Source organism: Bufo gargarizans, chromosome 4 (assembly GCF_014858855.1).
Source record: "Bufo gargarizans isolate SCDJY-AF-19 chromosome 4, ASM1485885v1, whole genome shotgun sequence".
Taxonomy (NCBI): domain Eukaryota; kingdom Metazoa; phylum Chordata; class Amphibia; order Anura; family Bufonidae; genus Bufo; species Bufo gargarizans.
The window spans coordinates 247,600,528-247,623,872 of NC_058083.1; the positions used below are offsets into that span (position 1 = coordinate 247,600,528).

Sequence of the window (23,345 nt, forward strand, 5' to 3'; positions counted from 1 at the left end):
CGTGCCTATTCGCGTGGGTTTCCCGCAATGAACCCTGAACGCATCCGGCCCTCACCCGTGACATCCATGTGAAAGAGGCCGTAGGGTTAATTTATTTGCAAGATGAAGTGTAATTTTTATTGGTTCCATTTTGGGGTACATGCGTCTTTTTGATCACTTTTTATTGATTTTCCGGGGGGGCAGGCTGGGGACATCACCACAAGCCACCTCCAGTGACATCCAGTTCATGCTCAATACACTGTTAAAGCCGAGATCAGTGCACCTCACTTCTTTGTGCATGCGCTGGATGCCAGCCACTACAGTCGGCTAGTGATGATGGACATCAATCAGGCAATGTTGAGATCAGCGCTTCCATGAAACAGCTCTTCTCCCACGACTCCTGACATGCATTGGAATACAGCCGTCAAAATTATTTTTCTCACATACACTGAACTACTCTGAATCTACAAGGTCATCATTGTGAAGCTGTCACTGTCCTCGATAACAGAATGGTGGAAGTTTGGGGCCCTAAATCTTGATGACAGGTTCCCTTTTACAAAGAGGTAAAGTTGCAAAAGAATAGTGCAATGTTCATCAGAGCTGCTTCATTGCTCACTAAGTGAAGGGGCGAGTAAGAAGTGATTCCACGGTTCAAAGAAAGGATTAAAAGTGTCCAGTGAATTTCCAATACATTGTAGAGCACTGGAAGACATTCTTAATTTTAAAAGTTCTTTTCACTGTAATTTCGTCCCAGTTTTGGAGACCAAAAAAGCAATAGAGCGCCCTCACTTTCTATAAAGTCTCAGATCTACCAAATACAAAAAAGGGTGGACCACCATTCCACAGACGCTTCCTTAAACCTATCCTCAAGAAACCCCAACTGGCCATGTCATGATGATTACCCACAGAGAAAACACAAGTGCTATTTATTGATTTAGTCAAATGAGTTCCTCCATGCAACATTGAGGAAATCATCAAGACATGATTTGTTGGTTTTTTTAAAGGACAGTTTTTGGAAACACCACCCTAAAAGGAACATTGCGCTAGACATATCAAGTTCCTCTTGATGAAAGGATTCATTATCCACATACAGTATCTAATAAATAATTTATGGAAATTACAATTAAACCCAAAATCATTCACAGCAAAATCGCTTCTGAGGATAACATTCACCACACTTGTTATTATCCTACTAATGCAGTCATTTCCTGTTAACTTAGCATCTATTGTCCAAAAAAGAATAGAGAAATGGTCTGCCATGCACTTAGTCAGCCCCTTAGCAAAAAAATTATAAAAAAATTATAAAAGGAAACAGGAGATAAACTTGCACAAGGGATTGTCTTGTGAAGTGGACCTCAAAGAGGTGTAGATTATATGCAGGTATATGGGTGTACCTGCTCATACTAGGGACCCAAATATTAAGAGGTTTGGTAGAATACAGTATTAACAGAGGAAGTCCTCCAAGTTGATCCAGCTTTTTTTTTTTTTCTTGAGGAAGCACATGAACACACAAAACAGCCACTGGATGAGTTGTCCATTTCTAAGTAAATCGCTTTACTGTTGGATGGCGAGTGCTGCGGACCTGTATAGATTTACATTTTCAGGGTATTATGGGCATGCGGTAGTAAAAAAAGTTGCAATTTTTATGAGTTGGCATAGATTTATATTATAATTTACACGAGTTTCTGTAGTAAATTATTGCACTGTAAACCTATCAAGCCCAACCTTTTTAAAAGGTGCTGTGAGGAGTGTTATACTCAAAAAATGTTAGACTTTTTGGCGCTAATTTTTTGGCACAAAGGCCATGATAAATTCCCTGTTGTATCTTATACTATAAATCATTCTTCAAATATTTTCTCAGGAAGATGGTCAACCCTGTTTTAGATTATGGAACCTCTTGGCAGATAATGAAAGCTGTGGTCAGGATATGGTGGGAAGATGTAGGTTTCCTTGCTGGAATCCTCCCCTAATCTTCTGTTTGTTTGGGGTGGAGAAAACCACAATGTTGACACATACTTTCTCTGCAGTATCCATACCAACCATTGTTTTAAGTGACTACCTAGTGGTTGTCTTCCAGAGGCAAAATTGACAATTTGAGCATCTAAATGTACACAAGCGTGGCAAGTGGTAAGAGGGTATCTGACATTAAACTTCTGCCTTCTCTTCATGACTTCATATACTGGTAGTAGGGACTAATGCTTTATGCCTCCTGAGGATCATCTCACAGATCACATGAAGCCAGTGCATCTAAAAAGACGAGAAGAACCAATTCTAACTGTGAGAACTGTCCCACTATCAGGGCAAGTTTCAGATGTAACTGTGGCTGGTTGGAAGTTGGTTATGCTGTGAAGAGGCCACAGCTCTCATGGTGTCACTGATCGGCGAGGGCACCAGGAGTCAGATTCCCACCGATCAGATACTGATGACCTATCCTAAGGTTAGACCATCACCTGGACAACCCCTTTAAAATAAAAGTCAAACATATTAAGACTATACTAAAGAGGTTGCCCAAGTTAAATACTTCCCCAGCAGTGGTAAATGTAATAAAATAGCAAATGAAGTCGTGCTTACCACTTTACTCCCCTGCCCCTCCCAGCGTAGCACTCTGGTCCTGCAGCGGTGACGTCCCGTAAACGCTTCACTACTATGCAGCCAATCACTGGTATTAGCAATGGATGGCATGTGACCGCTGAGGCCAGTGATTGGCTGTAGCCGTGATGTTAAGTATGGGACATCACTACTACAGACAGAAAAACACTGACGGAGAAAAAATCCTGTGCTGCAGGGGAGAAAGAATTGTAAGTATGGCTTTGTTTTTTACCGGATTCTTCACCCTAGAAGACAACCCTTTTTCCCCCATTGGGCAAATACTAATGAGCGCTTCCATTAGTGGAAATCTCATTAGTACCGGAGGACTGGAAAGCAGTGAATGCAGCACTCCCTGGGCTCTGTACTCATCACTTCCTAGTCCTCGGCCTCTTACTGTGCTATGACTGCGCACAGCATGAGGATATCAGCACGCTGTGACCTCACGCAGTACGCATCGGGTCACAGCACAGCGCATGGCAGGAAGAGCTGGAAGAGCAGGAGCTGGATCCCCGGAGAAGCGGCATCTGGAGCAGGAAAGGTAAGTTGATTTATTGTTTTTGTCTGATCTGAGGTCTGAATGGGGGGTCTTAAAATTGGGGGTCTGATCTGAGTGTCTGAAAAGGGGTCTTATTAATATGCCAGTCTGAACTGAGGTCTGAATAGGGGTCCTAACATTGGGGGTTTGATCTGAATGTCTTAATGGGGTTTTTATTAACATTGAGGGTCTGATCTGAGGTCTAATTGGGGATCTTATTAACACTGGGGATCTGATCTCAGGTCTGATTAACACAGAGGGTCTGATTGGGGCTCTGAGCTGAGGTCTGATGAAAAGAAAAAACTTTTTTTTCTTATTTTCCTCCTCTAAAACCTAGGTGCCTCTTATGGGCAGGTGCATCTTATAGGGAAAAATAATGGTAATTAACTTGGACAACCCCTTCAAAGACACATTTAACCAGAGGAGCAAAATGCGAGAAATTTCAATTAAAACTTCGAGGTCATGAAAATAATAATCAGAGATATAGCCAAACGAAGCAAAATGTTACACATCAATCCGCAGAGAGTACCGTGTGCTCCAGTAATGAAGGGGTTAAAGATGACTCTCCATTATCGCCGTAGAATAAAACTACGAGTTAAGTTAATAAACATCATTATCATTTACCTCCTTGTCATTGTGCTGTTAAAACTCTCGTGCAAGAAGCACATTCATTTCACAACTGCATGTTTATAGCATCAGTCAATGAAGTGAAATGTTAAGCTGCAAGACCTTCTCAGGAAATACTTCTTCATAGTAATAGTCTCGCCATGGACAGAGCAATATGAACTTACATTAATCCTCTCCCTCCCAGAGACGTTTGGTGGAGGATGCAGCAGTGCTGTAGAGGTTAGCTGACTTACCAGAGTATGTCGCCCAGTAACCAGCCTTCTGCCCCTCTCTCACCCTTTGGGAACCTTCATCGAACTTTGACTGGAGGTGCTTTCTCTTTCTGCACACTTCTGGGACTTGTGTAGTCACTCCCTCTATTATCCAGACTTCCTCCCATGTGCTAGGTATTCAGTCACTGTACTCTGTGCATGAGTGATGTATGAGGCGAGCTACATAGGGAATGTGCTCTACATGATGTTCTGGCTGTTCATCGTTCCTGTTGTAGATTCCTCCTACCACTCAAGACTTCACTTACATAACTATTCTCAGGATGGATCGGAAAAAAGCGAAGGTAGCACTCAAAATAAGTGAAAAAAAGCGGGTGATTTATTAGCCCATGTGACAGCAACGTTTCAGCTCTCTCTAGGGAGCCTTTGTCAAGCCATGTTACAATGTGCAAAATCAGGTGCTTATATAGCAATACATCATTAAATATAATAATTACATATCGATATCAAAATGCATAATTCCAAAATAATTTCATAAACAGGTACTTAATTCCATATCAGAATTCCATAAAAGTGATATATAAAGTGCAAAGTGCTAATATTCCATATAAAAATACAATTAGCGCGATCCATGTTATGAAAAAACCTTTACTGACGTAAATCCAACCACAAGGGTACATGATTACGTGATTAAAAATAAATAGGCAATTACAGACGGCAGGACCTGGTCGGCGTTATGTAAAACGTACTGCGCAGGCGTCAAATGCTTGTCTTCCCGCGAGACTAATGTTACACCTAAGGGGCATACGAAGCCACAACCAAGATGGCGACCCGGCAGTAAAGGAGTACTGCACACATCAGCCCACAAAGAGGTGGATGCGCTTCTCAGGATCACATGATCGCGGCACATGACCGCCACTCACTCCATCATTATTCACTCCATAATGTTAACCCCGTAGTGGAATGCAGGCTGAAATTACGAACCGGGCAGATAGTGGATCACCACCTTCACCCTCACTCACAGCCCTTATACAGTATGCAAATTTATCGTAGTACACTCACTTCACCAATCAGGGCTGAGATTCACAGAGTCACCGCCCAGGGGCTACACGGCTGAGGACACTGCACCCTATTAGGATCATGGGATCCTGATATCACTGTGACGTGACCAAGCATCCCCGTCCTAGTCCTGGATAAATCTGTCCCATATTGGAAAAAACTATCCTCAAAAAGGCTTTACATCCCAAAATCGAGGCAATCGAATTCATCGTCGCCATCCCCGTGTCAAGGGTGGCAGGCGATGAGACCGCAACATCATAATATTGAAGATAGACTCTATTACTGATTGTGGCATCCCATGTCCCATTACATTAATAAAATTAGAAAACAAAAATTATTTATCCGCGTCGGCCTGCCTGGTGCCGCTGTCTTGTGGCTTCCAAGGAGGCAATCCATCAGTATCAACATTGGTATACTCATCTGTACAAAAACAGAAATTCTCAGGATGGAGATATGGCTTTTTTTTTCTTTTAACCCCCATCATATTAAAATTGGAAAAGAAATTCAAGAAAATGTCACTTTTTTATTGTAGAGTCTATATAGACTCTAAATATAGTTGACGCACAACTCGGGTGACTAAAGTGCATTTTAACCCCTTAGGCTTCATGCACACGAAGTTATAGTCCGCATCCGAGCTGCAGTTTTTGGATGCGGATGCGGACCCATTTACTGTGCTGTCCGCATTCGTTGCTCCGTTTCGAGGCCGCGCTAAAAAAATATAGCACATCCTATTCTTATCTGTTTTTGCGGACAAGAATAGGCATGTCTACAATAGGCCGCCCGTTCCGTAAATTGAGGAAGGCACGCAGACGGCTTCCGTTTTTTGCGGATCCGCGGTTTACGGACCGCAAAAAAACGGCACGGTCGTGTGCATGACGTCTTAGTGATATAACTAATTTTAGCCTTAAGGACCTACAAGATTTTTCCTACTCTGTGTTCCAGTGGTCATAACTTTTTAATTTTTTCTTCAGTTTAGCTGTATGAGACCTTGAATTTTGCGGGACGAGTTGTAATTTTTTTAACCACTTTGAGATAAATATAGTTGTGTATTATATTACTTTTATTGTTTTATTTTTAAGGGGAAAAAAAATTAAAAAAATTTAACATTAGTTTGTTGGATTTATTTTTACAGTGTTCACTGTGTGGTATAAGTAACATGATCATTTTATTCTGTGGGTCAGTACGATTATGATTATTGATGAGCGAAGTCGTTTTGTTCAAAACTTCGGATTAATACTGTATGGGTCTCCGTACAGTATTAAAATGTATGGGCTTCAATGAGCCGAAGTCATGGAGTCGCGTGTGACTTCGTTGAATAACTTCACTAAGTGATTTTTCAAGTGAAAAACCACTGTAAGGGATCACCTTTCTTTCAGGGGGTCGCAACCACATACTTCTTCGGGACACCAGGATTTAGGGGCCAAACTGTGCTTTATTGTGGCACGTCAGCAAAACAAACAAACAAATCCAAAATAAACACCTTGCCTGTCTGGGCTCTACCTAAACAGAATCATGTCCCTGACTCACCTAAAGCAACGTTCACACACAGTAATCACATGCAGCTTTCTCAGCCTAACAGTCCTGCAGCCTCCAGGCTGTAACAAGTCCAGTACCTTTATGGGGGAGTGTGGCCCAGTAGTCCTACCTACTCTGGCCGTGCAACCCTCGCTCCAGCAGGCGTCGCTGGGTCCCCCAAACTTCGGGCTATCACACAGCCTCGTGGCCTCTCAGCCTACGCGGCTGAGACCACTCAGATCCTCCACAGGTCTCTGCTCTAGGATCACACTTTCTCTCTGACTGACATTCTAGGAGGGGTTTTATCCCAGCCTAATTAGAGCAGGCTTCACCTAGGGATTCCTTCCTGCTAGGGAAAAACCTGCCCTGGAATGAGGGTGGATTGGGATGTTCCACTACTAAACCTACTATCACAATCCAAATAAAATCAAGCCCTGAATAAGTAAAGAAAATAGCACCAGCAACTATATTTACTGAAGCCAGCGCCATTCTGGATTTCACCCACCTCAGCCAGTTGAGGAACCTGGGAGACATATAGCCCCCATGTGGGACTTCCCCTTGCTTTTTACTGTTCACATCGCCATACTACTTTAAGACTTGGAACCAAACTCGGCTTTAGTTCCGACTGGTACCTCAAACTGCTTTGGGGCCCGAACTCAGAAGGGGCTTACCCAGGATGAAGACTAAAAGAATTTATTGTCAGAGCCCTCTCGACAGTATTATACAATTACATTATATACAGTAACACTGTAGGAAACAGACGGAGCTGCTGTCGGATCTCATCTGAGAGAGCGATCTTGACTAGACACAGGAGTGGGGGTTGCACGGGTGGAAGAGTTTCTTGGTGTGGGGTGCTGTTCAAAATTTTCATTTTTTTTTCTAGTTACCCCACTGGACTACAGTTTTTAAGAAGTTTAGCTATTGACTACTGGCGCTCAGGACTAGCTATTGACTGTTTAGCTATTGACTGACTAGCGCACTGTGGAGCTCAGGAATTGTATGGAGTGGGCTTAGGAGCTCATCTTGACCTGTATGTGATTAGTGCCAACTGTGTTATACAGCTGCCACCAATATGCAACATCACATCGGAGATAACTCCGATCATGTACATTTCACCCAAGATGCCCTTATAAATTACAACTCTTTCCACAAAAAACAAACCCCAAATACAGTTATGTTGATGAAAAAATATAAAAATGATGTCATCTATGAAAAACAACACCACCAAAATCGGCTTGGTCACTGGGGTCAAAGTCTTTAGATGATGAGTCTATAAATAAAGGTTTTATTACAGATATGTTGACTATGAGCCACATATGAAGTTGGCTTTCTACTGATATAGCCATGAATGACATGTAGGAAGAGTCCTGACACTACAGTGTACTACGCTATATTATAAAGTCAGAGCATATTAACATATATACGTAGGAATCTCTGCTTTCTGTAGAAAAGAATGGTTCTGAAGTGAAGAATGACTTTTTGTTTTGCAGAAACAGCCATTATACATATTAAAGAGCCCTGACCTCACCAATGCTGAATAATGATCAGCTCATTGATCTGAAGGGCTGGGTGAAGTTTAATAGGTTACCAGTTAACCACCCTACTACACTGACTTCATTTCACACAATCCTGCCTTTGTCTGGGATTATGTAGAGATATGTGTCACATGTATGCTGCTTCTTAGGCCTTTCAAATTCATTTGCATGAAGAATATGTATTGTGGCTTCATTCCTATTGAGAGTAATTGCTGGATTCTCAGATAATAAATAACTTTCCTTATGGTACAGCCACACGCGACGGAAAATAGAGTGGAAAGGTCTGCTGCAGAGTTTGCTGTGGATCTGTGGCCAAAAAGGCCAAAAAAACTGTGGTAAAAACATATGCATGCGGTTTATGCTGGAAAGTCTCTGGGTTTCATCCTCTCCATTGATTTGGGAGGTACTACCTGTCCTTGGGGAGAGAGCGCCTTAATCAGCATGAGGAGACTTATAGGCCATACACGCTCCTCTGGAATTCTGGGAAGAAGGGATGCAAATGATCTCCTAACAAGCTCTGCCTCTGATGCCACCAGATGTAAGGCAGCAGTCAGTGTTCGACCCTTTAAATAGGCCTTGAGACAAGACTCGGGCCTTAAAGGCTATGGACACCTTTGTGCACTAAAAATCAATAACCCTATATCTGACCATAATGCAGTTACATAGCTCATAGCTGCACAGCTAGTGATATGGTTCTGGATCTGACTCCAATAGTCAGTGATGTATTGTTGATGTATTGCTCCGAATGATATAAAATAATTGGCATACGTACGCCTTGAAAGAGATCACACACAGACTGTCACAGAGAAGTCAGTCAATGCAAGATGCTGCGTTTATTGAGATTACATGATATTTTATAGCAAAAAAGAGGAACTTTATGACTCGGCTAATTTGATGATCTAATTGTCACATTACTAAGTCCCATGACAAGGTATCACATTATCACTCCATACTTTAGCAATGTCAGCACTATGTCAGCAATTTCAATATCATAAAGTGTTTAGTAAGGGATTATTAAGGGAGCTGGCTGCTACTTCAGGGGCCATCTTGTTTGTTAAGCAAACTGTTAGATATAATACAAGCAAGTATACATTTGATACTAGATATATAGATATATGATTCCACAACACTAGCAGCCACTTACATACAGACTGCCTGTAATCAGCAGACCTATTTCTCACTTTCCATTCTGTAGAAAGTCCATTATTTGTAGACACAATAGATATTTCTGCAGCAATGTACAGTCAGAACCATGGCGTTATAAGCAGGATATAGATCTCATTACTGACAGCTCTCACGACATGCGCTCTCTTCTGAATACAGTATTGTGTGCAGTCCGCACAGTGAGCCGTCACTTTTCCCACACAGATTAGTACAGTGTGACGACACACAATGCTATGTACACATAGAAGTACACAGTGGGGGAGATTTATCAAAACTGGTGTAAAGTAGAACTGGTTTAGTTGCCCATAGCAACCAATCAGATTCCTCCTTTCATTTTCCAATAAAGCTGTGAAAAATGAAAGGTGGAATCTGATTGGTTGCTATGGGCCACTAAGCCAGTTCTACTTTACACCAGTTTGATAAATGACATATCAGAAAAAAATGACAGCACTCTCAAACACCTTATTTACTCCTATGGTCGCAATGTTTTCAGCTCATTTACAGAGTCTCTTTTCAAGCTATGAGCTAAAACGTTGCGACTAGTGTTGAGTGAACTTTTGTTTTCAAGTTTGGCGTACAAGGTTCAGGCTATCTAAGAATTCCGTTATGGATTCCACTACCACGGACCATAAGGGTGCATTCACACGTCCGCAACTGTTTTGCGGTCCGCAAATTGTGTATCCGCAAAACACGGCCATCGGCCATGTGCGTGCTGCATTTTGTGGACCGCACATGGCCAGCACTAGGATAGAAATGCCTATTCTTGTCCGTGGCTGCGGACAAGAATAGGACATGCATTTTTTTTTTTGCGGGGCCGCGGAACGAAAGTGCAGATGCGGACAGGACATGGTGTGCTGTCCGCATATTTTGCAGCCCCATTGAAAATGAATGGGTCCCCTTCAACAAAATTGTGGAACAGATGTGGACCCATTATGCGAACATAGTTATGGCCCATGATAGCAGAATCCATAACAGAATTCTTACATAACCCGATCCTGAACCTTGTACGCCAAACTTGAAATAAAAGTTCGCTCATTCCTAGTTGTGACCACAGGCGTGAATAAAGTGTTTTTCTTTTTTTTGCTGCCATTTTTTTTAATTCTTACAGTATATTGTCCTGGATTTGTTGCTGGATCCATTGGCCTGCACCCCCATATTGATATTTGGCCTGATGTGTTGCCATTGTTATATATTAGGGTTATTCCTGCAGTATATAAATCTTTTGCTAGACTGTGTGTATATATATTACTCTTTTTGTGAGGCAAGTTAACCAAAAAATGGCTGTTCTGGCCCAGTTTTTTTATTTTTTTTATTACAATGTTCTCCTGACAGAGTAGATAATGTGATATTGTTATAGATCAAGTCGTATTGACACAGCAATACCTAATATGTCTATTTTGGGCCACATATGACTTTCTGATCGCTTGGTATTACATTTTTTGTTTTGTAAAGTAATAAAAAATTGCTTTTTTGGCACATTTTATTGCAAGAGCAATGAATGAGTCTTTTCAAAACCAAATTACAGAGCTGCAAAGAGAGATCCATAACATAGGACAAGGAAATCTTGAATGGATTGGATCACATGCTATTTTTATAGAGCAGGTTGTTACGGACACAGTGATGCCTAATATGGGAATTTCTTAAATTTTATTTTACACAAAAATATTTTTGAAACAAAGAAAATCATGTTTTAGTGTCTCCATTTTCTGAAAGCCATATTTATTTTTTGGGCGATTGTCTTATGTAGGGGCTCATTTTTTGTGGGATGAGATGACAGTTTGATTGGTACCATTTTGGGGCACATATGACTTTTGATTGCTTGGTATTACACTTTTTATGTTGTAAAGTGATAAAAAATGTTTTTTTAGGCACGGTTTTTATTTTATTTGTTTTACGATGTTCACCAGGCGGGTTAGTGCATGTGATAGTTTTATACAGTAGGTTGTTACGGATGCAGCAATATCTAATATGTCTGTTTTTTGTAATATATTTTGGTTTTACTCAATAAGAGCATTTAAAAAAAATAAAATAATCATGTTTTTGTGTCTCTATTTCCTGAAAGCCATATCTTTTTTATTTTTTGGGCGATTGTCTTAGGTAGAGGCTCATTTTTCACAGGATGAGATGACGGTTTGATTAGTAAATTTTGGAGTGCATATGACTCTTTTGATCACTTTTTATACCATTTTGTGGGAAGTACGGTGGGCAAAATTGCAATTCCATCATAGTTTTTTTTAAAAATATATATATATATATATATATATATATTATTTTTTTTATGGCGTTACACAGTGCAGTAAAAGTATGTGATCCTTTTATAGATCAGGTTGTTATGGACGCGGCGATACAAAACATTTACATTTGTAACCAATTATATGTGCGGATATAGAAAGAAGTTAGATTTTTTTTTTACTTTTTTTACTTTTTTGACTCAGACCCACTTGGTTCTTGAAGGTCCAGTGGGTCTGATGCCTCTAGAATACACTGCAGTACACTATATAGTGCACGGCAGTGCATTGTCATTCACAGTAAGCCTGATCAGGCTCAGCTATACCATGGCATTCCGGATGCCTGTGGCGTCCAGTTGTCATGGTAACCACTGGGACGCTGCCACAGCAGCGTAGCAGCCCGATGGGGGAGGGAGCTCCCTCCCTCAGTTTATCCTTCAAGCGTCGGGCCACTGCCACAGCAGCCCAATGATTATCCTCTCCATGCAGCGGTCCCTAAGGACTGCGGCATGGAAGGGGTTAAATGGCCGACAGACATCGGTGCCGACACTGATGTTGGCCGTTTCAAGCAGAGTGTCAGCTGTATGTTACAGCTAACACTCTGCCCCACTGCCGCTCTGCAAACCGTGACTTGCAGCGGCCTAATGGTTAGCCCCTTCCATACAGCTGTCCCTAAGGACCACAGCATGGAAGGGGTTATGTCTGCAGTTTGAAGAAGACTGTCAGCTGTATGTTACAGCTGACAGCAGAGGTCACACTACATTTTTTCCAGAAGAGTAAAAATACTCCTCTTAACAATTTTAATGAGTTATTTTAGCTGAGGAGTAGTACACATTTTGCGGTAATTCACATATATAATGCATAGACCCACATAACATTATTTCTGCAGGGAAACCATTGCTAGTCTCCAATGCAGAAATAAATGTAGACAATTTTACATTTATCCAACATCATACACTAAACATAAGACCACTGCTGCCACACACAGCACCCACCTGATGCTGCCATACACACGCCCACCTGACACTGCCATACACAGCACCCACCTGACGCTGCCATACACTGCGCCCACCTGACGCTGCCATACACTGCGCCCACCTGACGCTGCCATACACTGCGCCCACCTGACGCTGCCATACACAGCGCCCACCTGACACTGCCATACACAGCGCCCACTTGCCGCTGCCATACACTGCGCCCACCTGGAGGAGGGAGACAGTGCATGCTCCTTTGTGCACACAGGAAGAGTTACAGAAAATCCCTCAGATAATGGATTCTCTGTAAACTCAGTGAGAGCAGCTTGCTGTGCATAAGAAGCACAGCAGGCTATAGAACAAAAACAAAAAAAGATAGATAAATAGAACCACAAAATAAATTAGTGTAAAAATATATATTTTTTTAACAAAAGGTGTCCATATCCTTTAAATAAGCCAGCACCTCATCTGTAGACAGCTGTTTCAGGGTGATTGTCCATGGTCTTCTTCTATTGTATCATTTATTCTTCTACCAATAGTAGCTCAGTGCTTATAGGGGTTGTCTCACTTCAGCAAGTGACATTTTATTATGTACAGAAAGTTAATACAAGGCACTTACTAATATATTGTGATTATCCATATCGCTTTGTTTGGTGGCTTGATAAAATTTTCCATCAAATTATACACTTCTCGTTTCCATGGATATGACCACCCAGCAATCCATTAGTGGTGCCCGTGCTTGCACACTACTATAGGAAAAAGTGCCGGACTCTCTGGTGACTGGGACAGTGGGAGTGCACATAGACTGGCTATTTTTATAGTGTGCAAGCACAGCCATACTGCTGGATTGCAGGGTGGTCGTAACCTAAAAATCAATTTTTCAATTGGTCTTTATTAAAAATATGGAATCCTTTTTTCTGTACATAGCTGAGATGCTGTAGTAGCACCCTGTGGATTTTCTGTCTTTTCCGTCAGACCCGGAGCAGACGAGCTCCTTATCTCTGCTCTCTGACATTATAAACACTCATTATAGCTCAGCTCTTATCTAACTTAAATAAGTGTTTATGACCTCTTAGTAGTTTAGTGATAAGGGTTATTAGTCACAGGGCTAAAAAAAACTGTTAACCCTCTGTGACAGAACAGCTCAATCTGTTAATAAAGGCCAATTGAAAATATGATTTTAGCCCAAAATGAGTAAAATGCAATCATAAAAAAAAATTGCCTCCAAAGGAGTGGGGGTGATGCCATAAACAAGTAGGCCCCGGTCCTTACTTCCATGGTCAGTAATTTCTTGAGATCAGTCCCAGATTCTTTACACCATTATGTGTTTAATGACATTAAAGTTAATAATTGGAAAAACAGTTGAATTTTAACCAAGAGGTGAACATGATACCCTGCAAAATCCAGTCTGTAAGCTTCAAGAGGTTCACGGTAACAACTCCACCTACAGAAGCACAACGTATGTCTAAATAAAAAAGTTACCCTAACCAAGATACAGCTGTTAAACGACTACAAGAGTAAAGGTCAAAAGTTGGTGCCGTGACGGAGACCAAACTTAGCCCGCATGCACTTGCCATTTGCCTCATAATGTGATGTGTAAGCTGTTGAGTGTGACATTCTGTTATAGGGCTCGTTCACAGCAAATTGCGGTCCACAATGCATGGACTCCGACCGTGGCCTAGCCGCAAGGGGATCGTGGACCCATTCACTTGAATGGGTCCGCGACCCCTCCGTTACGCAGAAAGATAGAGCATGTTTAATCTTTTTGCGGTTTGGAGGCCCTGAACGGAACCCCAGAAAGCACTCTGTAGTGCTTCCATAGTGTTCTGTGCTTCCGTTCCGCTCCGCATCTCCGGATTTTCAGACCCATTGAAGTGAATGGGTCTGCATCCGTGATGCGGAATGCACACAGAATGGTGCTCATGTATTGCGGATCCGCAATACGGCAACGGGCAGCACACCTTCGTGTAAGCGAGCCCTTATAGAAAAAGTTTTCCTCTAGAAGTCCTAAAAACTGAACGTCTATTGGAGAGCTGTATCCAATCTATGGCATCTAATGAAGCATGCTGCGATTTATTTTAAGAAGAATACATAGCCTCATTGAAATGCCGTAACACCATATTGGGGATCAGTGTGATACAGATACTAAGTCTGCCTGCGTGCATGAGGTCCTAGTGTGGTAGTGAGGAGGGTTAATCACATAACAAATGGATAATGGGTGGGTCTGTGACAACATCTCCATGTCTTGACAAATGTGATTAACAGATGAAACTGTAAGAACATGGTGGATACTTTGAATTCTTGACCCAAGCGTACACAGATACATCTAACGTACTTTATTAGCTGGAGTATGTATAATCCGGGCAGTGCTGTGATCTATGTGTCAGCTGCAGCAGATTATCCTGGCAGTCATCTAACCCCAATCACATTTTATGCAGGTTAGATTACACCTCAGTCATCTGGGAAGAGGAAATGCCTTCGCTATGGGCTAATATTAAACTCTCATTACACAACAGATGTATCACTGAGGGGTGGGAGAGTCTTTTTATATATAGAAATCTCAAGTTTTGTACTTATTTTGACCCATCAAACTTTCTAAGGATTCATTTTAGTGAAAATTAATAGTCAGAAAACCTCAGTTGTATTTAGAATTTTGGTTACTGTTTCCAGAGCACAAAGCAGCTCCCTTTTAGCACCACTGGGTACAGGGACACAGCTATATGGGGTACATTGCCATAAGTCAAACTTGGATCTGGTGCCTAAGGGGGCCCAAAGGTCTCAGTGGCACAGGGGAAGACAGCATTATCATAAAAAAATAGCTGTAATGACCGGCAACACGCACAGGGAGGAAAACAGGGAAAGCCCTGCCCAAGGGAGAGGGAAAGGTGGTGACCCCTAACTCACCTTGCAGCTGGCACCTGCCTGCCCTGACGTCCCTAGACGGGTTCCTCACCCGTGCGGCGATCACGTGCCTAAACCCTGGCTTTCCCTGAAATGAGCCCTAGATAATGAACGGGCCGGTGGGATCGCTAGTCCTCACCACTGCACTAAGAGGGAAACACCAGGGAGAGGACAGACAAACACAGACAAACACAAACACCCAGGTGGACGGCAACAATTGTCCACAAAGGTCCAACAGGGATCCGGAGGGTAGCGTTCTAAGGCAACACTCAGAGAACGCAGCAACACAGCTCCAGTGGGTCAGAATAGATGTCCAGGCAGGAAGCTCTATATCTGGCAACCAGAGAAGTGTGAGAGGGGAATATAAGGAGGATTGGGAGTGCTGGACAAGGAACAGCTGAGAGAAGGAGCTACGGATCCCTGAGTGAGCCAAAAGGGTTTGTAAAGCAAACCCAGAAAGCTACAATAAGGAAACTTCCCTATCTGACATAGAGCGTGCAGCCAACCGCTGCGACCTCCTGACCCCGGGTACAACGGAGTCAGGCGTGGCTCTTGACACCCTCGTGACAATAGCACATGGCATGAAGAGTTTTACTTGTGGCACAGGAGTTTCAAGTTATGCTACTGTGGCTGGACAGTTGCCATATTGTATTGTAGATGAAATTGTCATCAAACCCGGGAGTGACAGTTCAATCTTGCTATAATAATATGAAACACAAAAAACTAAGGTAAATAATTATTTCAGAATTTGGAAATATTCTGTGTATGATATTATGTTAAAACTGGAGTTTGGTTTTGTAGCAAACTGGCCTAGTGAATATCAGTGGTACTTCAGATTGTACCTATTGATTCAGATGACTTTTCTGAATACGCTGTACAAGATGAATAACAATTATATCATTGTATCCTGCATTTATCGCTAGTTTTCCCCTCTGTAGGCTCTGTCTCTAATTGTCAGGATTGCCTGAGTTAGTGGGTGGAGACTAGCTGCTATGATATCTCCCATACACAGCACACACATAGAAGAGGATCTCCTGCTCCCATGTCTCTCTGTCTCTCACACCCTCAGAAGTAACAGTAGGAATGGAAGACCTAATCCAGCACTGGGGTGAGACAGTACTATATACATGTACTAGAACCAGCAGTGTTTCTGCATGTCTATGCTTTCCCTGTCCATAAACTTCTAGCGATGGCAGCCCGCTCCAATAGCCAGTGATTGGCTGAGCAAGCAGTTGAAGTAATTTACTTTGTGTGAAGTCTCAGAGCAGGAAGCTGAGAGCAGGAAGGACCAGACCAGCACTGACATGTCAGTGGTGGGATCGCTGACGTTAGTAATCCCTCTTTTTTTAACCCATTACACTCCTTTAAATTCAAATATGCCCCTGTAAACCCCCATTAACCTTGTAATACACTATTTTAAGTGTAGTCAATTGGAAAGTCTAAAGAAAATCTAAAGTTGAAGATGTTTTCCTTAAAGAAATCATTATTCGGGCATGTTCACATGGAAATTTTATGCAAATTATGGTTTGCATTGCACAGTAAGATCCTTGTGAAATCCACACCCTGTTGTCTTCAATGAAAATCCACATTACCGTTCCTACTTGCTCAAATTTTTTTCCATGCAGATTCAAAGTCTGCATTGCATGAGACTAGGTTTACCATTTACAACAAGAAAAAAAAACACTGGCCAAATATATGTGGGTGAAATGGGGATTTTAGTCATGGATATTGCTGGAGAAGCAGTCCACATGTTGTACGCTAAAGATCCAGTATAGACAGGAGGAACAGAGTAAAATGTAAATGTTTATTGATTGTTTTTTTTTGGTGCAACTGATCTGACGCTGTGATCCAGACGCTGGTAAATGTCTGGAGTGTGGTGTGGCATTGCCCAGTTAGGTGCAGAGGGGTGATTAGAGGGGCAAGTGTTCATCTTCTCACTTATCTTCTGGGGGAAAAAAGACTCCCATAAATGACTATCAGAGAGCAAGTATGCTCAGTGATTGATGGAGGGGATTGATTAGGCCGAGATCTCGACATAGTTGACTTTTCTATTGTTCTGTTAAAGGAACTTCTAACAATACTTCTGCAGACAACTGACCAGAACATGAGATGGGCAACCTGTGTATTCTACGTCCTGCTGTTCCTGTTGCTAGGCAGTGGTCCAAATGTTTTTGCCAGTGATTAGTACACAGACTAAATAGTTTTTTTTTGTTTTTTTTTCAGTTAATTATTAATTCCTAAGAGAAACTGGTTAACTAGCACTTTCTTAAAATCTCAGTGACAACAGTGCAAGTAAGAGTGCTCCTTCCCTCGCATGCCCCTCTGCAAGTAAGGCCTTTCTCAAACAAAATGCACTTTTCACCTCAAATATTAAGAAATAATGACCCTTATTTTCAAGGACAACTAACAAAGAACTGTTCATGGAACAATTTCCTCTGAGATACAATATAGTGTCTGGTGTAGTCAAACCAATGTATTATATGTTCCGCATGTGTATAATTAACGGATGTTGTTTTACTATATACAAGATCATTTTATGCTATGTACCATAACAAGTACAGATAGCTAAAACGTCAGCCGGACAGTTTATATTTACAATGCTCCCTTTGCAAGGCAAATATGAAATATTCCCTGTACCGCCAGATATTCTGCAATATATGCAAAGTGTGCTCTCAAAGTTGTTTTTTAAAGGGAATGTGTTGTCAATTTTTTTTTCTGCCAGTTAAAACCACATACCAACACATATCCTTTTTTCTAATCAGTTTTTATTTTCTGATTGTAGATTTTTTATTCTTTTTCATAAACATGATTATGGAGGCTGCCATCTTGTCAGAGCTGTTGTTAACACAATTTAGAGAATTGCTTTACAGCAGGACATGGGCCATACACACAATGCATAGGAAGGGACTCACCGGGGGTTATTTATCAAACTGGTGTAAAGTAGAACCGGCTTAGTTGCCCATAGCGACCAATCAGTTTCCTTTCATTGTTCAGAGCTCTTTTGGAAAATGAAAGGTGGAATCTGATTGGTTGCTAAGGGCAACTAAGCCAGTTCAACTTTACACCAGTGTGAGTTTAGAAGGTAGTAAATAAGCTTTGACAATCATCTACTGTGAATGTGTGCATATATATATATATATATATATATATATATACACTCACCTAAAGAATTATTAGGAACACCTGTTCTATTTCTCATTAATGCGATTATCTAGTCAACCAATCACATGGCAGTTGCTTCAATGCATGTAGGGTTGTGGTCCTGGTCAAGACAATCTCCTGAACTCCAAACTGAATGTCAGAATGGGAAAGAAAGGTGATTTAAGCAATTTTGAGCGTGGCATGGTTGTTGGTGCCAGACGGGCCGGTCCGAGTATTTCACAATCTGCTCAGTTACTGGGATTTTCAAGCACAACCATTTCTAGGGTTTACAAAGAATGGTGTGAAAAGGGAAAAACATCCAGTATGCGGCAGTCCTGTGGGCGAAAATGCCTTGTTGATGCTGGAGGTCAGAGGAGAATGGGCCGACTGATTCAAGCTGATAGAAGAGCAACGTTGACTGAAATAACCACTCGTTACAACCGAGGTATGCAGCAAAGCATTTGTGAAGCCACAACACGCACAACCTTGAGGCGGATGGGCTACAACAGCAGAAGACCCCACCGGGTACCACTCATCTCCACTACAAATAGGAAAAAGAGGCTACAATTTGCACGAGCTCACCAAAATTGGACTGCTGAAGACTGGAAAAATGTTGCCTGGTCTGATGAGTCTCGATATCTGTTGAGACATTCAAATGGTAGAGTCCGAATTTGGCGTAAACAGAATGAGAACATGTATCCATCATGCCTTGTTACCACTGTGCAGGCTGGTGGTGGTGGTGTAATGGTGTGGGGGATGTTTTCTGGGCACACTTTAGGCCCCTTAGTGCCAATTGGCCATCGTTTAAATGCCACGGGCTACCTGAGCATTGTTTCTGACCATGTCCATCCCTTCATGACCACCATGTACCCATCCTCTGATGGCTACTTCCAGCAGGATAATGCACCATGTCACAAAGCTCGAATCATTTCAAATTGGTTTCTTGAACATGACAATGAGTTCACTGTACTAAAATGGCCCCACAGTCACCAGATCTCAACCCAATAGAGCATCTTTGGGATGTGGTGGAACGGGAGCTTCGTGCCCTGGATGTGCATCCCTCAAATCTCCATCAACTGCAAGATGCTATCCTATCAATATGGGCCAACATTTCTAAAGAATGCTATCAGCACCTTGTTGAATAAATGCCACGTAGAATTAAGGCAGTTCTGAAGGCAAAAGGGGGTCCAACACCGTATTAGTATGGTGTTCCTAATAATTCTTTAGGTGAGTGTATATATATATATATATATATATATATTGTGACAGGGTGTCACAATGTTTTGCAGAGAAAGTGCTGGATGGTGTGTACATTGCACCAAGTTTCCAGCACTTCATGTGTTAAAAGACTCCAGGAAGGTTTGGTTTTCCTTGTATCCAGAAGCTTTCTGGGAAAAAGAAAACCACTTTAGGGTCCTGGAGCCGGTCAGGGAAGAGTTGGGTGGGTTCCCTGACCACCCAGAGCCAGTCCGGGTTTTACCTGCCTGGGGGACTGCTCACACAGATGTACTAATTAAGTCAGCAGCCCTGACCCAGGAGCTCTCTCTCTGGCAGTCTGTTTGAGAAGCTGCAAGCCCAGGAGCTCAGAGAGCGGTTGGCTTCTCCACCTAACTACTGAACTGTAAGTTGCTCTGTTTTCCCCTTGAAAATGCTCTTTGTGTTTTGTGTTATGAGTTTAGCTAGGGCTGCCGAGTGAGATAGGCAGGAGCCAGACGGCTATTGTTGTTTTTGGTTTTGTTTGTTAATTTGAGCAACTTGCAAAATAAACTAGCAACAGTGTGACGCACAAGCTACAAAGGTGTAAGTGTACCTGTTTCGGCCCAAAACAACCCCGCAGGAAGGCGTAACAGTTCACAAATTGGTGGAGGATGCGGGCACACGGATCCCTGCCAGATACCACCCATCTAGCAACTTGAATTGCATTTCATCTTATCATCCAGTACGATGGAAGACCTGGTGTTGAGGTTGGCACAAGCCTGTGCAACCCAGCAAGACGCAATTGCAGTCCAGCGAGAGACTAATACCAGACATGAAAAGGCTTTGGCTGCCCAGCAGGAGGCGCAGCAGGAAATTGTACGTCTGTTGAGTTCTCAGGTGACTGCACTAGCTGAGGCTCGGAAAGACAGAGAAACTCTTACAGAGGTTCTGCAGCAGCTGGCGAATACGCATCCGGATCGACCTAGCAATAGTGGGTTGATCAAAGCAAGCCATTTTCTTCAGAAAATGACCCCACACGATGACGTGGAAACGTTTCTGAATACTTTTGAACGTACCGCAGATCGGGAGGCGTGGCCTAAGCCTCAGTGGGCGGGGTTGGTTGCTCCATTTCTAACTGGTGACTCTCAGAAAGCGTATTTTGATTTGTCTGCCGAGGATGCCCAGGACTACGAGAAGCTAAAGCTTGAAATTCTCCGCCGTTTGGGTGTCACTCCTGCTGTGCGGGCCCAACGCGTGCACCGCTGGAATTACCAACCTAATAAATCTCCCAGGTCACAGATGCATGACCTAATTTATCTGGTACGAAAGTGGTTGCAACCTGAGATACTCACGGCACCCCAGATTGTCGAAAGGGTCACAATGGATCGCTTCCTGACAGCGCTGCCGTATGAATTAAGAAAATGGGTCAGTCACGCTGATCCAAAGTCTGCCAATGAGTTAGTTGAGATGGTTGAACGCTACCTCGCAGCAGAGGGTTTTTTGGCAGGGGGGTCTGACCCCGAGAACTTGCCTGTAAAGCGGCGTCTGCCCGCAGTGGCGGGGAGAGGCGCCTCAACCTTAAATGCTGATCCTGGTTTGAAAACGTGGGTGAAGACCAACATGGATACTAGGCTGCTGAAAGAGACCCTACCAGGCTCCGGTGTCCAGTGCTGGAGGTGCAAAGCCCGAGGGCATGTGGCTGCTAAATGTCCTGATGTCCCAGTACCTATGGAGTGTGGAGCCGCTCGGCGCCTTTCCTTCTTTGCTCATCTAGCGTGTCTGACATCTGCGCTTGCTCACATGGCACAAGTCAAAGTGGATGGAAGGATTGTCCAGGCCTTGCTGGATTCTGGGAGCCTCGTTACGCTTGTACACTCAGACCTGGTAGCTCCAGACCAGCTGAAAAACCAGTGCATGGGTGTTGTGTGCATACATGGTGATGCAAAAAGTTATGGTACAGCGGTGGTCCCCATTGAGACTCAGTTTGGTGTGACATCCCATGAGGTTGGAGTGTCTAAATCCCTGATGCATAGTGTCATACTAGGGCGGGACTTTCCTTTGTTCTGGGACCTGTGGGCGGTCGACTTTCCACCTCAAGTTTCCCTAAGTGTGAGAGATGAAACTCTGGCTAGCCTGCCTAACTTTGGGGATTCCGGTTCTGAAGCACCGGCCGGTGGACTGACCCCAGTTGAGCCTGACCAGTTTCCCTTCTCTGTGCTAGTGGGGGAATCCGAGAGACCACAAGAGTCTGTGGAAGAGTTACCTATGCCAGAAATAAACTGCTCTCAAGATAACTTTGGCACATCCCAACTGAGGGACCCAACGTTAGCTCATGCTTGGGAAAATGTGGCTGTGGTTAATGAGGTTGCCCACAGTACAGGCTTGGAGAAGGTGTACCCTCACTTTGCTGTCAACCATGATCTTCTCTATCGTGTTGATAATATAAGGGGTGAAGTCGTAGAGCAACTAGTTGTTCCCAAATCGCATAGGAAAGTGGTACTTGACCTGGCTCATAAAAACCCCATGGGAGGACACCTGGCAGCCGAGAAAACGCAGCAACGGGTACTCCAGAGGTTTTTTTGGCCTGGCATATTTGCAGAAATCAAACGATTCTGTTCGTCTTGCCCAGAATGTCAGTTGACGTCCCCTGCGCCTCATTACCGGGGACCCTTGGTACCGTTACCCATCATTGAGGTACCTTTTCACCGGATTGCAATGGATTTGGTGGGGCCCCTGGTAAAATCTGCAAAGGGACATCAATACATTCTTGTGGTGTTAGACTATGCCACTAGGTATCCCGAGGCGGTTCCTCTGCGGAACACGTCAGCTAAAACAATTGCCCGGGAGCTGTTTCATATGTTTGCTAGAACAGGCATTCCAAAAGAGATCCTGACGGATCAAGGAACGCCTTTTATGTCAAACGTAATGAAAGGTTTGTGTCTAATCTGCTGGGTATAAAACAGTTAAGGACATCTGTCATTCACCCTCAAACTGATGGGTTGGTTGAGCGCTTCAACAAAACCCTCAAGAGAATGTTAAAAAGGGTTGTTGAGGCAGACGGGAGAGATTGGGATTGCCTGCTCCCCTACTTGATGTTTGCTGTTCGTGAGGTGCCTCAGTCGTCTACTGGGTTTTCCCCGTTTGAGCTTTTGTATGGGCGACAACCCCGGGGGCTTTTGGATATTGCAAAGGAGTCGTGGGAAGAGGAGCCCTCTCCCCACCGCTCCGTGGTGGAACATGTTCTACAGATGCAGGATCGCATCACAGCTGTAATGCCCATAGTACAAGAACATATGAGGCAGGCTCAAGAGGCCCAAAGTCGCATATACAATCGGGGAGCCAGACTCAGGGTTTTTCAGCCGGGTGACCGGGTCCTGGTTCCCACCGTCGAAAGAAAATTCCTAGCAAAATGGCAAGGGCCCTATGAGGTTGTAGAGAAGATAGGGGAGGTGAATTATAAAGTCCACCAACCTGACAAACGGAAAAAAATTTATCATGTCAATTTAATAAAGGCCTGGAAGGAACCGTTAGTTTCTATGGTGGCTGAGCCTCTCAGCCCTACACTTCAGAGGGAAGTTACTGAGGTGAAGGTCTCGGAGACTTTGTCAAGGGCACAAGCCCAAGAGGTAAAGGAATTCCTCCTTTGGAATGCTGATGTGTTTTCAGAGTGGCCAGGTTGCACTCATGTAATT

General features: G+C 43.1%; 1 protein-coding gene across 4 annotated transcripts in view; it reads right to left on the reverse strand.

Annotated features, from left to right (window-relative positions):
* FILIP1 (filamin A interacting protein 1) overlaps window positions 1-23,345 on the reverse strand; it is a 175,827-nt gene that overhangs the window by 99,721 nt on the left and 52,761 nt on the right. The window contains exon 1 of one of the 4 annotated variants that reach the window (XM_044289441.1): window positions 3,964-4,073. The exons of the other annotated variants lie outside the window; for them this stretch is intronic. The gene's annotated coding sequence lies outside the window, so the exon portion shown is untranslated. Of the gene's footprint in view, window positions 1-3,963; window positions 4,074-23,345 lie in introns of those variants that run through there. 4 annotated transcript variants of the gene reach the window in all.